Below are 16,594 nucleotides of genomic sequence, written 5' to 3'. Positions count from 1 at the left end.
CCAACTATACAGGCTTGGTAATTTGGACATCACAGAGAATGTCTATAAAAGGAAATTTATTCTGCACAGTGTCAGCTATCAATTGCAAAATGTAAAGCTCTTAGATTGAATTAAGTTGTTTGTCAATTTTATAAAATAGGAAGCAGGTCTGTCCAATTTACACAGACATCTCCCAGAAAGACCACTAAGATATGGATTGAAAGGGAATGGGGTAGGCAGGAAGTGCATTTGAGGTCACAGTCAGATTAGTCTTTATCTTATTGAATAGCGGAGCAGCAGCTGATTGTCCCACCTCTGTTCCTCATTCTTATGTCTATACGTCCGTACAAATGTGTTGAAGTAACAAATTAAAACATGAGTTACAGCAAAGCTTGAAGAAAATATTCAATGCATTAAAAAAATCGTCTATCTTGATAAATATGCAAGCAACATGCTCTCACTACAATGTTTAATTTTCATATTTAAAAATGTAGTCAATTTAAATTTAATAGATTGTTATTACACAATTTATAGATTTTAAATCTCAGATAAGGGAGATGGAAATATCATTTGGATTTTCAACAGAAAATCACTTGTGCTGAAATTATCCTAGGAATCATTTTAATGAGTGTTCTACAATGGATCCTCATTATTGCTTATCGTTGTGTTAGATCTAACATGATTCCATCTAACTTATCTATCAATGGAAGATTTGCAGCCAGAATCCTCTTTCCTGTTGAAGCTCAACAAAGCTAGCTTGCATTCATCACATAAAGAAAAAAAAACCTTGTAGTTTAGCATGAGGAGTCTCTTGTCTTAAATACAGATGATTATGGTGTATCCTTGGTCTCTCTTCTGTTCCAGTTCTATTTGTCTGAACCTATTCTGGGTTCTTGGACACTGTGCTACCATGGTCTGACTAACTGACTCAGTTTAAAGTTTTTGAGAAGACTTTGTAGCTTGGGTTGTGGATGAGGTTGTTGATTGATTGCTGAGCTGGTAGGTAGGGTTTGCAGACGTTTTATCACCATACTAGGTAACATCACCAGTGTGCCTCCGATGAAGCATTATTGGTCCGTCCCACTTGTTATTTATGTGCATTTGGTCTGATGTGATGGTTGGCCTCATTTCTGGCTCTGCTACGTAGTGGTTGGCCAATGGGGTCTATTTCCACATGTTTGTTGATGGAGTTCTGGGATGAGAACCAGGCCTCTAGGAATTCTCGTGCATGTCTTTGATTGGCTTGTCCTGGGATAGTTATGTTGTCCCAGTCGGATTGGTGGCCTTCTTTGTCCGAGTGTATGGAAACGAGTGATAGTTGGTCACGTCTCTTGGTAGCTAGTTGGTGTTCATGTACCCTGGTGGCTAGTTTTCTCCTTGCCTGTCAGGAGTAGTGTTTGTGGAAGCCCTTTCATGGGATTTTATATATGACATTGGCCCTGTTAGCTGTGGGTGTGGGAGCCTTTGTTCTTGTCAGTGGTTTAATTCATAGATTCTCTACAGTGTGGAAACAGGCTCTTTGGTCCAACACGTCCAAACTGAACCTCTGCATCCCACCTAACCTACACATCCCTGAACACTACGGGTAATTTAGCAAGGCCAATCCACCTAACCTGTACATCTTTGGACTGTGGGAGGAAACCGGAGCACCCGAAGGAAACCCATGCAGACATGGGAAGAATGTGCAAACTCCACACAGACAGTCGCCCGAGGGTGGAATTAAACCCGGGTTGCTGGCACTGTGAGGCAGCAGTGCTAACCACTGAGCCACCGTGCCGCCTATTGTCATAGTGTAGTTGTGGGTCTGTGTGCTACCACAACTCCTAGTGGTCGGAGTAGTCAAGTGTCATCTCTGATATATTCTTGATGCATGGCAAGGTTACTAGTGTATTTGGGTGTGCTGTGTCTTCCTTTTGTTGTCTGTTGAGTAAGTACCAGCAGACTACGCTTTTGGGTAGCTGTTGTTTTTAAAGACACTGTGGAGGTGTTCTTCTTCGGCTTTATATAGTTCTGGGGTGTAGCAGTGTGTTGTGGCTCTTTTGAACAGAGATCTGATGCAGCTCCATTTGTGGGTGTTGGGGTGGTTGCTGTTGTAGTTAAGTATTTGGTCCATATGGGTGGCCTTCGTGTATATGCTGGTCTGGAGCTCACTATTGGCCCTTTGTTCGACCATCACATCCAGGAATGGGAGTTTGTTGTTGTTATCCTCTTCCCTGGTGAATTTTATGCTGGTGAGAACGTTTTTGATGAGTTGGTAGGTCTTCTCCAGTTTTGTGCATTTGATAATGACAAATGTGTCATCACATTTTTTTTCCGAAGAAGGGTCCAGGCCCGAAACGTCAGCTTTCCTGCTCCTCTGATGCTGCTTGGCCTGCAGTGTTCATCCATCTCTATATCTTGTTGTCTCAGATTCTCCAGCATCGGCAGTTCCTACTATCTCTGATTTGGTTTTCTAGTTGTGGTATGGGGTCTGTCGCCATCTGTTGGTAAGTACCTGTATCAGCTAGTGACGTTTGTGCTTTCTCAATGTATTCCGCTTTGTTTACAATAATTTTCATGTGTCCCTTGTCTGCAGGTAGGATCATTGATATTTTTGTCTTTCCTGAGTCCTTCTCGGGCTTTCCTCTTCAGTGTGTTCAGACTTTTAACCATGCTATTTCTGCTCAGTGTTGGGACTATAGTGTGCCCTGTTGGGTTTCATCTATGAGTCTGTTGTTTTTTAGAATGGATTCTAGTGTGGCTAGAAAGTCATTTTTACTTGGGTCTCTGTGATTGTAATTTAGTTCATGTGTCAGGGCGGCTTTTTCAGTACCTGTGAGTGGCCGGTCGAATAGGTTTCTTCTCCAAGGGTCTGCTCCATTCCATGTTATTGCTGTGGGTGAGTTGGGTTAGTTATTCCTGTAGGGCCAGTCTTTTCTTTGTCTTGGTCGTGTGCTGTTTGATGGTGATGGCTTGTTCCAGTGTTGCAGTCCATTCTTGGCTGGTCGAGTCTGAGCATGATGATTTTTGGTGTGCAATTTCCTACTCATATTTGTGGAGGCGGTTATGGATATCGTTGATCATGACCCACAGCATTGTGCGGCCGTTCTGTTCAGCTGTTCTCCATGCATGTTGGTTGTTGAGAGGTAGTTTGTATTTTACGCTGTGGGGAAGTATCTGTTTGCTGAGGCATTCACGTAAGAAGTAAAGCTGCTTGTCGGTGGCGCTCCATATGATGGCATAGGTTTCTTATCCGCAGGCTAGTTTGAGGCTGTTGTGCTGTAAGTGTTTAAAATTTTTGAGATGACTTGCAGCTCAAATTGTGAATGAGATTGTTGATTGTTTGCCAAGCTGGGTGGTTGGTTTGCAGACTTTTCATCACCATACTAAATAACTTCATCAGTGCACCTCCAATGAAGTGTTGTTGGTCTCTCCAGCTTATTATTTATCTGGGTCCATATTGATGTGGTGGTTGGCCTCATTTCCGGTTCTGCTTCATAGTCAATGGTGTATGGGGTCTATTTCCACATGTTTGTTGATGGAGTTCCGGGTTGAGTACCAGGCTTCTCGGAAATCTTGTGCATGTCTTTGGTTGGTTTGTCCTGGGATGCTTAAGTTGTCCCAGTCGAATTGGTGGCTACCTTCGTCCAAGTGTATGGAAACAAGTGATAGCTGGTGATGTCTCTTGGTAGCCAGCTGGTGCTCATGGACCCTGTTAGCTCATTTTCTCCCAGTCTGTCTGAAGTAGTGTTTGTGGCAGTCCTTACATGGGATTTTATATATAACGTTGGTCCTGTTAGTTGTGGGTATGGCATCTACAAAGATCTACTAGACAAGCCGGTCATGCCTACAACACTAAAGCCATCAGCAAGGACAGCACCCTGTAACAAGATTTATGCCTCATGATGCACTTTGTCTTCAACAGTCAATTATACAAACAAATCAATGGATCACCCATGGGATCACCCAAATCAGGACTTATAGCTGAAGCAGTAATGCAAAGACTAGAACAGACAGACCTTCCCACTATCCGTTCAAAACTATGGGTCCGCTTTGTGGATGACACATTTGTCGTTATCAAATGCACAGAACTAGAGGAAACCCACCAACTCATCACCAACATTCTCACCAGCATAAAATTCATCAGGGAAGAGGAGAACAACAACTGACACCCATTCCTGGATGTAATGATCGAATGAAGGGCCAAAGGTGAGCTCCAGACCAGTGTATACAGGAAGGCCATCCATATGGACCAAATACTTAACTACAACAACAACTACCCCAACACCCACAAATAGAGCTGCATCAGACCTCTGTTCAAAAAAGAGCCATAACACAGGCCAACCACAGCACCCCGGAACTACATAAAGCCGAAGAAGAACACCTCCACAGTGTCTTTAAAAACAACAGCTACCCAAAAAGTGTAGTCTGCTGGTACTTACTCAACATACAACAACAGGAAGACACAGCACACCCAAATACACTAGTACCCTTGCTATACATTGAGAACATATCCTGCTCCTCTGATTCTGCTTGGCCCACTGTGTTCATCCAGCTCTACACCTTGTTATATCAGAGGTGACCACCTGTCTACTCTGACCACTAGGAATCATGGTAGCATCCAGACCCACAACTACACTACAACAACGACTGACAAGAACAAAGGATTCCGTACCCACAGCTAACAGGACCAACATCATATATAAAATCCCATGTAAGGACTGTCACAAACACTACTTTGGACAGACCAGGAGAAAACTAGCCATCAGGGTACATGAGCACCAACTAGCTACCAAGACACACAATCCACTCTTCCATACATTTGACAAAGAAGGCCACTAATTTGACTGGGACGACATACTGGATATCCCAGGACATGCCAACCAAAGACACGCACTGGAATTCCTAGAGGCCTGGTACTCAACCCAGAACTCCATCAACAAACATGTGGAAATAGACCCCACTGACCATCCACTACAAAACAGAACTGGAAATTAGGCCAACCACCACATTAGACAGGACTACATAATAACAAGTGGGACAGACCAACAATACTTCATCAGAGGCGCACTGATGGTGTTACCTAGTATGGTGATGAAACCAATCTACTAGCTCAGCGAATAAATTAACAACTCTATTTGACTCAGTTTTGTGAATCATTCCACATCATGTCTTGGAAGGTTGACAATTGTTGTTCCAGAGAATGCCTCTGCCATCATCCGTAAGTCCCTCAGACACCCATCTCATATATACCCATCATAAGGCAGATTCAAAATTTCTATATCTGTAGAGATATCAGTTCAGAAGAAGTTATACTGGCCTTCTCTATTTTCATGGATGCTGCCCAACCTGCTGAGTTTCTCTGGCATTCCCTGTGTTTGTTTCTAATTTCCAGCATCCACAGCACTTTCTTTAATCAATCCTTGCCAAGTCTCTCATCTTATAGAGAGACCAATGGTTTGTCATCTGTCAGTATGAAGACAAGAATGGGCCACCCTCGTTCTCTGGGATTGCATAACGTGCCTTTGTGTCTGACAATGACCTTGAGGCATTGTAGACTAGTTTTCAGAACCTGACTTGTTGCTCCTGAAACAGTACTGTTCCTACAGTTCTAGCTGAAGTATCAGTATGATGGCAGAAAGGGATGGAGTGTAATAAATTAGGACATTCCGGTGTGCACTTTTGGCAAGCATCCTTCTGATGTTATTCCCAAAAGCATCTTGTATGTTTCCTCAAAGGTTCTATTGTTGTTCGAAATTAAGCAAAATGTGTCAATTGTTCTACAATAGTTAAAGTGTTTTGCCAGTCATGAACTGCTTTTAGTGAGATATTTGTTTACAGTCTTTGTTTTCTGTACGTCTGCCATTTTTCTATTACTGTTGACAATGTCTCATAGAAACAGATTTTTTGTAAAAATCACGCTTGTGGCAAAGAGTGAGCTCATCTGTCTGCAGATGTTTGATAAAATTATGCACCCTCTGATCATGTTCCTCACTGTTTCACCGTGGATCAATATTTTATCCATGTGGCATATGATCCCTTGTAACCCTTGGAGGCTATCGGACATAGTCTGTTGGAAGATCTCTGGGTGATCCCAAATGGCGGTCAGTTAAATCAAATTCTCCCAAATAAAATCATGAATGTGGTAAGCAATCTTGATTGCACAGATGATAACATTTGCCAGAAAGTAACGTCTGCATTGAGCTTCGTGAAAACTCTTCTATTTAGACAATTCAGCCAAACTCTCATCTACTGCCAAATTAGGATGGAATTCTTTCACCACTGCCTTGTTGAGTTTTGCATGAGGATAGCTCCAAGAGGTTTGGGTGTAGGAAACATGCCTGAGCACCACACAGTTTGTTTCATTGCCAGGAAAGAGACATCATTCTGACATCCCCTCAATTTGTGCCTGAACTTGATTTACTGAATTTGCAAAATCCTCCTACCTGTGTCGAAGCTATATACTTGTAAATTTCAATTATACACAAATGCGTCACGTCTAACATTTTCTGAATTTAGTGAGCATCTAATGGATAAACATTGCAACATCACATGGACTGTGATGTTAAATCTCCGAGTGGGATGCTGCTATAGCGAAGTTTGTGGAAGCAACAGAGTAAATCAGATAGTAACACCACATTTGTGTATTTAATTGTGTGTGGGTGGGTGCAGGAAATGACTGCACAATTTATTTCTTAATAACAGTGAATGTTGTTAGCCTCCCTATTATTCTTACTGCAAAATCTAGGCCATCTTCTTTATGAAATTGCAAAAAGTACAAGAACATAAAATATTACAACACAGAAGGAGGCCATTTAGCCTATTGTGCCCATTGTGGCTCTTTGAATCAATTATCCAATTAGTCCCATCGCTACTCTCTTTCTTCAAAGCCTTGCAACTACTATATTTTGCCTACTAGTACATTTCCACTTCCATTTTGAAAGTTACCACTGAATTTGTTTTGCCATACTTGGGGTATTGTGCTCCAGCTCATAAAAACTGCTGTGTACAAAACAAATTGTCCTCATTTTACCCCCACTCCCATCTCCCAGGAAAGATTTTTCACTATCAGAGAGGAGATGATAGGAAATATTTCATGTTGTATTCACTTTAATTTCAAATTTTTGTTTGTGATTGTATTTTAGACATAAAACATTTGATGTGTATGGATAAATTCATAGTCTGATGCACGTATTTTGAATAAGTGAATTAGAAAAATTATCATTAGATAGCTAAGTCCACAGCTAATTGTTCTCCTCACGTTAAACACTTCCAAGCATGCCTGTTATTTTCCAGAACCAATGTACTTTCCTGACAGTTATCACTGATCACTTTTTTGTTACAATTGCTAGAGACTTCTTTTATTCAAAGAATGTCAACTTTGCTGGTTGGGGCAGCATTTATTGCCTACCCCTAGCGGTCCTCAAGAAGGTAGTGGTGTGCTGCCTTAATGAACTGCTGCAGTTCAATGGTTTAAGTACAGACACATGCTATTAGGGAGGAATTTCCAGGAAATTGACTCAGTGTTTTAGAGTTATAAACAAGTAATCTGGAAGGATGGAAAAGGCTACTGCTGTAGTTAATTCTCTTCACACAGAACATAGGAGGACTCAAGTATGCAGACTTACTTTGTGATTATTCAAACAACCACAATCATAGACTGGATAAACAGAATTTTGTCTGATACTCTGTCCCAGCTCAATTCCACATCTGTCATGTCCAATACATATAGAAATAATCAATCTTTATGCCTATACGTTGTTTACACATTTCAGTCCTGCATAACAAACAAAAGTCTTTAATCATAGGTCTTTGGAATCTGTTTATACTCTCTAGTCTGCTCCCAAGGCTAATACAGGCTTTAGGGTATACAAGGTTCATTTCCAGTCATTTCTACTGTCATGGCCCCTTAGGGTGTTCAAAGTTCATACCTGCTAAAATGTGCCTTACTGTACTGACTTGTAAGGTCTTGTAAGGTGTTGACTTACTCCTGTTGTAATTAATTTTTGTAAAATCTTATTTAATTCCCACTACACTACTTGATATCATTGCAATGATTGTATTATGGATTCACTGTTTCTATGGATTGGAGGGTTGTTAACGTAAACCCAGTATTTAGAAATAAATTAGTATTTAGTAAGAAAACAGGGAATCATAGACCAGTCAGCCTCATGTCGGTAGTGGGAAACTGCTAGAATCCATTTAATAGCAGAGCACTTGGAGAACAGACAGGATCAGACAGAGTCAGCATAGGATTATGGAAGGATATCATGCTTGATAAATAGTTAATAAGGCCAGCCAGTGGAAATGTTCTACTTGGACTTTCAGAAGATGTTTGATAAGGTCCCACAGGAGAGATTAGTGTGTAAACTTAGAATGCATGGGATTGTGGGTGGTGTACTGACATGGGCTAGGAATAAACATGTTCACCAGAGAAACAGAATTGATTGTAGCCAGGAAAAGATAGCATTTATCCTAATGGCAGGGCTTGGTGGTGGTGGTGGTGATGGTGGTGGAGGGGAGGGTTTGTGTGTGGCTGGTGGGGGAAAGGGTCACTGGAATTAAAACATTAATTTTGTTTTCTCTCTTTAGATGCTGCCAGACCTGTTGGGTTTCTCCAGCAATTTCTGTTTTTGTTTGCTTCAGATCTCCAGGATTCACAGTTCTTTGTTTCATTTGAGTGAAGAATTGGGATCTGCTGAGCGCTGAGGTAAAACAAGTAATGATGAGGTGTGTGGAAATAAAGTAGTTGCAGCCCATTAGTGAGATTGGGAATTCACCATTTCCACATTTCGGGTAAAATCAGAATTCTTTCCTTTTGAGGTCAAGAATCAGACTTTTCCATTTTTACTGTATTTTCCCCCCCCTTCTTACCATTGTCCATGCAATTCAAAGTCACTCCCAAAATCCAAGTTCCTGGCCACTGACAGAAATTCATTTAAAATATATTCAGTGAGTATCAATTCTTTAAAAGAGAAACCAAAGACCTGACTTTTAATTCTGCAGCTGCAGCTATTATCCAATAGCAAAAATATTTACTTATCTGTTTAAATTAGTATCTATTTCAAAGGGAAAAAAATACCAAAAAATAACCAAAGACCTGCAGATGATGGAAATCCGGAACAAAATTAGAAATTACTGGAAAAACTCAGCAGGTCTGCGAAGAGAAAGCAGAGTTCACATTTCTGGTCCAGTGATCCTTCTACAGAACCATGCTTAGGGACTGCCAGACCCACTGACTTTTTTCTAGCAATTTCTGTTTTTGTTTCTATTTTAAATGGAGTTGTTAATCCCCTTTTTAAAAAGTCATAATCAGCTAGTGTTAGTTTTACTCACATATTTGTTTCTTACAATAACTGTTTCCAATTCAAATTGTTCATGGTTGATTTTTTATTAAAGTAAAAAAAATGCACAAAATGATGGTTTGATCTTGTTTTCACCTGAATTGCTGTGAATCAATTTATAAAACACTTATTTGTACATCAGCAGTATGTTTATTCCTATCTCTGAGCTATTAAAACAGAACAACTTTACATGTATATAATAAAGATCATTATTTTGCCAGCATTTATCCCATTCTCTCATTCTTCCTTACTATTTGTTCTCAATTTAAATTTAATGCTCTTCTTACCTTGAATATTGCTCTAACAGTATTTATTCCTTGAATTCTTAAAGCAACAAAGCATTCACTTTCATTCTTCAATGTTGTACAGGAACAGATCAGCTATTTTAACAAACATACACAGTCCTACCTCTCACATGCCCAGATTCTGAAGGTTCATAACTTTGTATCATCAATATAACCAAGTAAGGCTTTGGCACTGGGACAATTATCGTCATCTGGCCTCACAAAACATCTATTTACTCCTGGAAGCCTCACAGTCACTGCTCCCTTGCTCAACCACTCCACCTAGCCCCCAATAAACTAATTACTTCTACCTTGGCTCTGCATTAGATAGCCCAGCATGACAAAGTGGCAACTGCTTTTAAATACTGATTCAGCACTGTTGACCAGGAATAATGAAGTGTGTTTTGACCATTAAAGTGAATTGAATCACTCAGTGAGAATTTCAAATGGATGGCAGGATCAGATTGTCCATCAGCTACCCAATGTTTGCTGGATTTAAAATTTGAGAGAGTCTTTTAGGCTTTGGAACTTAATTGTCAGAAGAGTGCTGTGACATCAGAGTCTGTGTTAAGCCTTGTTCAGTGCAGGAAACTTTGATCTCTGAGTCAGGGTATTTGGAGGATAAAGACTCACTGAGGGAGTTGATGATGTGGTCTTTCAGAAGAGACATTAAATCAAGGCACAGTCTGGCTTTTCAGGTGAATGAAAAAGATACTGCGGCACTATTCATGAATCTCCTGTTGTCTTGGTCAATGTTTATAGAATCATAAAGTCAGAGCTGTACAGCATGGAAACAGACCCTTCAGTCCAACTTGTCCATGCTGACCAGATATGCTAAATTAATCTAGTCCCGTTTGCTTGCATTTGGCCTATAACTCTCCAAACCCTTCCTATTCATATACCTATCCAGTTGCCTTTTAAATGTTGTAATTATACCAGCCTCCACCACCTCCTCTGGCAGCTCATTCCATACACTCACCACCCTCTGCATGAAACAGTTGCCCCTTAGGTCCCTTTTAAATTTTCTCCCTCTCACCTTAAAACTATACCCTTTAGTTTTGAACTCCCCTACCCGGGGAAAAGACCTTCGTTATTCAACCCATTTATGTCCCTCATGATTTTATAAACTTCTATAAGGTCATCTCTCAGCTTCTGACGCTCCAGGGAAAATAGCCACACTGTATTCAGCCTTTCCATATAGTTCAAGCCCTCCAAACCTGGCAACATCCAAGTAAATCTTTTCTAAACTCTTTCAACTTTCACAACATCAATCCTATAGCAGGGAGAACAAAATTGAATGCAGTATTCCAATTGTGGCTTAACCAATGTCCTGTATAGCCTCAGCATGACCTCCCGACTCCAGTACTCGATGCACTGACCAATAAGGGCAAGCATACCAAACACCTTCTTCACTATCCTGTCTACCTGTGCTTACAATAAACACACTTGCAGAGAGAGGCAGTGTTAAAATTTTGAGTCTAATCAGATTCTTCTACAGGTTTTGTTTCTTTCCACAAAATTCTTTCCACAAAATACTGAGTTTCATCAGTATTTTCTGCTTTCATTTCAGATCTCCAGCTTCCACAGTATTTTGCTTTATTTGCACTGAAAGTATTTTGTGGGGCACAAAAGTGCTTTGAGCCACACTGAGATCAAAAAGGTGCTATACGCATGTAATTTATTTCTTAAATGAACAAGGTACTTTCCTTAGTTGCTCCCAAAATTGTTTTCCAAGAATGACAAACTTATAACCAAAGACTTTCAATGATATGGCATTATTTTGCTAATCCCAGACACTTTACTTACTCTTGAACTTTAGTCACTGTTGTAGATATATTCTACTCAACCTGGAGCAAGAGGGACTTAAAGCCAGGCCTTTCTGAAGGAACACTACCATTGCGCTACAAGAGCCCTTAGTTGCAGTTGTACTGTGTGAAACATGGCAGTCAGTTCCATAAAGAAAACGTCCATAGCAGCAATATGATAATGACCATATAACTGTCTTTTTAATGATTTTGCTACAGGATAAATATTGGCCAGACACTGAGAATAGCTCATCTGTTTTTGTTCAAAATAACATCATGAATCCTTTAAAATCTACTAAATGAGGTGGATGTGGCCTTGGTTTATCATCTTATCTTCAAAATAGCATCTCTGACAGCGAGTCAGCATCAATTTTTGAGATCAAGCCCTGTAGTGGGATTTGAATCCAGCATCTTATGATTCCGATCAAGCCAGAGTGCTGTTCACTGTGCGGCAGTTGACACTCAATCTATAACTAGACCGCAAGAACAATTTTCATTTGTAGTCAAGAGTTGACCAGACCCCTGTAGTATTCGCAGTTATACCATTTTTTGGAAGAAACTGCATGATCTTCTGAGTTAGATTTTGCATGTTGAAAGAGATAATTAGCTTTGATCTTTAAATAGCCTTGAGGGGTTAACAGAATGCATACCAGGCCTTTAATTTGAGACCTTAAACTATGATTCTTGCTGAGAAAGAGAGTACCAAAGAGCATATGAAAGCAATGTTTTGACAGTTTTCAAAATATCTTCCCTTCAAAAGAAAGACAAATGATAAAGAGAAAAAGAAAAGCATCAGCTTTAACTACTATTTTTAATGCACACAAGGGGTTGAAGTGGTATCTTTATTGTACTATCAGCAGATATTGTACTATCAGGCATCAATCACCTCTATGTCTGTATTTTGTTGAGAGTCTATTTTATTCTTTCTTATGGTTTTGATCAGGATCTCGATTTACTTTGTTACTCTTAGAATAAATAGAGTATTTGATCCATTCTATATAAAAACCACCTCTTAACTGTCTTTGCTCAAACCTATCAGCATATCTTTCAATTGATTTCTTCCTCATATATTCATATAGATTTCCCTTAAGTAAACCTAATGTCTTTGTCAATATTAACGACTTAGAATAAGTAACTGTGTAGCATGTCTAAATATGTTGCTGATATAGTTACATACAAAATCCTGAAGGGATTTGGCAGGATAGATGCTGAAATTGTGCATTTTCCCTGGCGGGGAAGGCCATAACAAGGAAACAGTTTAAAATTCAGGGGTAGGATATGCTGACAGGGTTAAGCAAAGAGGAGTAGGAGGAGGCATTTATGTAGAATGAATCAAATGAATAAAAAATAACAGGGGTTTCCATTTAATACAGAGGTGAGGTGGATTTTTTTTTCTTTTAGATAGTTTAGAACGTTTTACCTCAGAGACCAGTATAGGTTGGCCACAGAATATTTTTAAGGGGATGGTACATGAATTCTTAACAAGCAAGGGAGCCAAAGGGAGCTAGCAGTGATAGTTAGAAATGTGGAGTTGAGGAAATAATCAGATTTGTCAAGAACCTTAATGAATGGTGGAGTGGGCTTAAGGGGCTGAATGGCCTACTCTTGCTCCTAATTTGTAAGTTCATATGTAGGTGGCAGAATGAATGATGGAGGGAAAGGCAAAATAGTTACAGAGGAATATGAACAAGATGGATGAGTGGACAAGAACATGCTGGATAGAATACAACACGGAAAAGTGTGAAGTTTCCAATCTGCTGGGAAAAATAATAAGATTGAATGTTTTTGGAGGGGTGACGCAGTGGAAAACATTTCCATTCCGAGGAGCTTAGATGTCATTAAAAGTGAATCACAGAAAGTTACACAGAAATCTAGGTACAGTCAGCAATAAGGAAAGTAAAAGATGTGTTAGCTCTTGTTACAATGGATTTGGAGTAAAAGTAACCAAATGGCTTAAAATAATATACAGTGCATCAGTGAAGCATACCTGTTATGCTGTGTGCAGATTTAGTCACCTTATAGTATAGAATTATAGAATCCCTACAGTGCGGAAACAGGCCACTCAACTCATCAAGTCCACACCAATCCTCTGAAGACCATCCAACCCAGACCCACCCCATCCCTATATTTCCCATGGCTGATCCACCTAACCTGTGTATCTCTAGACACTGAGCAAGTTAGCACGGCCAATCCACCTAGCCTGCACATCTTTCAACTGTGGGCAAAAACCAGAGCACCCAGAGGAAACCTACATAGACACAGGGAGAATGTGCAAACTCCACACAGTCAACCAAGACTGGAATCAAACCTGGGTCACAGATGCTGTGAGGTAGCAGTGAGCCACCATGCGTTAACAGGGCTTCCAGCAGCAGATCTTCACTATGGCTCAGGTAGGAGATATGCTCCCCTGAATACTCTGCAGGTACTCTCTAGAGGGCAATTTGAAGCTCTAAATTTACTTGTAGAATTTATGATCATCTGAATTCCACCTGGAATCTCAATGGTTCTCATATCTACCTCATCAATCTTTGTGCACCATTTCCAATGCCTTTAGATTCTTCTAAAAACATGGAGAGTATTATTTCCTCTGGTACCAAATGGCATATCCCTGCTCCTAATTTGTACACTTGCAAGTTCCTAAAATTGATATAAATGAATAATCCTGAAGGTTCTCAATGTAATTTCTTTCTTTTTCTCACATGATAGATCAATTCAATCTTTTAAATAGTGTTGACTGGAATAATTTCCATCCATATTGTCAAAGAAAAACGTTGAGATTATCAAGGAAGTGAGTAGTCAATTTAAGAATACAGTGTAATGAACAGTGAAACGGTAATGTCCGTTAAGTGAATCAGAAGTGAGTGCTGTAAAGAAACATGATTTCATTAGTGTCTATTAGTTCTGCATTTTTAGCTCAGTGAATAAAATGCGTAAATCTTAGGATATTTTGCTTAGCACAAAAACACAATGAAAATAATGAAGATTTGCTTTTCCAAACTCGGCTTTGCAGTTGGAAAGGTCGATGAAGTTTTGGAAACTCCTGCTATGGGCTATGGGCTATGTGATGCTATCCCGCCTCTGGGTCGATTTCCCAGGGAGAAGGAGAGAGACAATAGATCAATCCAATTAAAATCTCAATGCTGGAACTGCATGGATGAAAAGGCCACAGCCAGAATTGTTGCTTATACCAGGCCAACAGGTTGGCATGCGCCATTGGGTTTGTTTTGCCACCCTTCTGTTAAATTCTCCTTTGGCAAGAGGCAATAATCTTTGTTTCATCGTGTTCTCGGACATTTCTGTCCTTACTTCATTATTCTGCTTAACTATTTAAATGGGCTGAATCTTCCCAAAATTTGTAAGCTTGGAAGTTTTGTGGACGGTTTCCCTCTATGAGCTTCAGAGAATTATCTCATACAATTTTACACTGCTCACTTCCTTAAAGATACGCCATGGTATTCCCCTCGCACTATCTCGTGCTCACCAGCAACAGAAATGCTCATTGTTACTGGGACTTACTGGATTAACTGAGGAAGGGTCACTGGACCCGAAACATTAACTGTTTTTTCCTTCACAAATGCTGCCAGACTTGCTGAGCTTTTCCAGCAACTTTGTTTTTGTTCCTGATTTACAGTATCTTTTGGTTTTTAATCATTCTTTTAGTTTTTATCATATTTAAAGAGCCCAGCTCCACAGTAATTCAAATTCTGCAAGGCAGGAATAGCCTTTCACAGTTGCAGAATGTGAAATTGCCCCAGATTTGGCCAATATACAGGCAAGTTGGTTTCCTGGATTTGTTGACCGTGAGCTGGAGGTCCTGGCTGTAAGGGTGATGGACAGGATGCTCATCCTGTTTCCTCAGGACTACCAGAGGAGACCACAGCACCTGATCCTGCCAGCCTCATCTGAAATTGCCTGTCGGGTCAGTGCAGTATCCATGATCTGGAGAAATGCCCAGCAGAGCAGGAAGAAGGTTAATAACCTTCTGTGCTCTGCAAAGGTAAAATTTCTCTTTATTATCTCATGTTCACCCTACCTCTTTTATTGCATACACTTCCAACCAGGAATCCTGATCTAGCAATCCCTCTGTTGCTTATATCAACTACACTATGCTCCCAAGCTATTAATCCTTCTTGCCCTTTCTACATTTCACTCATTCCTCTTTCTGCACCAACATTAACAGCTGGGCCAGCTTTCTGTCATCTCACTCAATCCATCCATTTGTCTCATTGCAGGAGAAAATGGCCCACAATACGGCTGAATGAACTTAGATGAATGGTGGAGTGCCCGACATCTATCTCTTCATCCAGTCTGAGGAGAGAATTCATGTTTTAGTGGGAGAGGACCATGACTGTTTAGATGGTGATGCCAAGACCTCCATGTCCTAGCAACTGAGTAAGTTTCATTGTCAAGTGCTGCATTGCTCTCCTATTACCACCACTGAGAATGTATATTTAATATGCTCAAGATTCTTTACCCCATTTTGCAATTCCTTCTCTTTCTTGTCTTCTGCAGGTATCAACCTCCACCCACGAGAGACCTGCCACTCTGGATATCATCTCCTCCATTTTCACAATATTTCCCCAACTGTCTCACCATTGCCCACATCTTTCAGGGCCTGGGAAAATTCAGCCCAATATCTTTGGACCTTTCTTTTATCTCTTTCCATAAAGCTATAGCACAGAAGGAGACCATTCAGCCTATCATTTCCCTTTGCGAAAGCAAACATGCTTTGACCCCCAGCCCCTGTAAAATAATCCTAAAAATTCCTCATCATCAAGGAACTGCCCAGCTCCCTTTAAAAATTATTCACGGAGTCAGTTCCCACCATCTTTCAGATAGTGCATTCTTGATCTCGACCACGCTCTGATTGAAAAACATATTAAAGTTGTTATCAGACTGGCTGTATAATTGCTTACAATGAATCAGTGGGCCTATCACAACAAAAGACAATAGTGTGGGGGCTGGTGGGGTTGTACGTTGATGTAAGTAGGGAAGTAGTGACATCTCCTTTGAAAGAATTTGAAAATAATTTTATGGTAATTCTCATCAGCAGCAGAGAAACAACACTTGCAGGAAATGAATAATTGCCATTTGTTCTTAGACAATGGGACTGGATAAATTAGTGGCAGTTCTTCAAAATCAAAGCTTTATGCAAGCAATCATTCTCCTTTTGAATTGGTCCTGCAAGCAAATGAAACTGAGT

The 16,594-nt window shown here is 40.2% G+C and overlaps 1 long non-coding RNA gene across 1 annotated transcript in view; it reads left to right on the top strand.

Moving 5' to 3' along the window:
• Nucleotides 1-16,331, top strand: part of LOC125487484 — a 24,282-nt gene extending 7,951 nt beyond the window's left edge. Inside the window, exons 2-3 of the long non-coding RNA XR_007265914.1 lie at nucleotides 15,624-15,783; nucleotides 15,904-16,331. This is a non-coding gene — a long non-coding RNA (uncharacterized LOC125487484). The remainder of the gene's footprint in view (nucleotides 1-15,623; nucleotides 15,784-15,903) is intronic.
• The last annotated feature ends 263 nt before the right edge of the window (nucleotides 16,332-16,594 follow it).

This window comes from Rhincodon typus, chromosome 3 (assembly GCF_021869965.1).
Source record: "Rhincodon typus isolate 14 chromosome 3, sRhiTyp1.1, whole genome shotgun sequence".
NCBI lineage: Eukaryota > Metazoa > Chordata > Chondrichthyes > Orectolobiformes > Rhincodontidae > Rhincodon > Rhincodon typus.
Note: the sequence above shows the minus strand (reverse complement) of the source record. Positions and strands in the feature narration are given on the sequence as shown.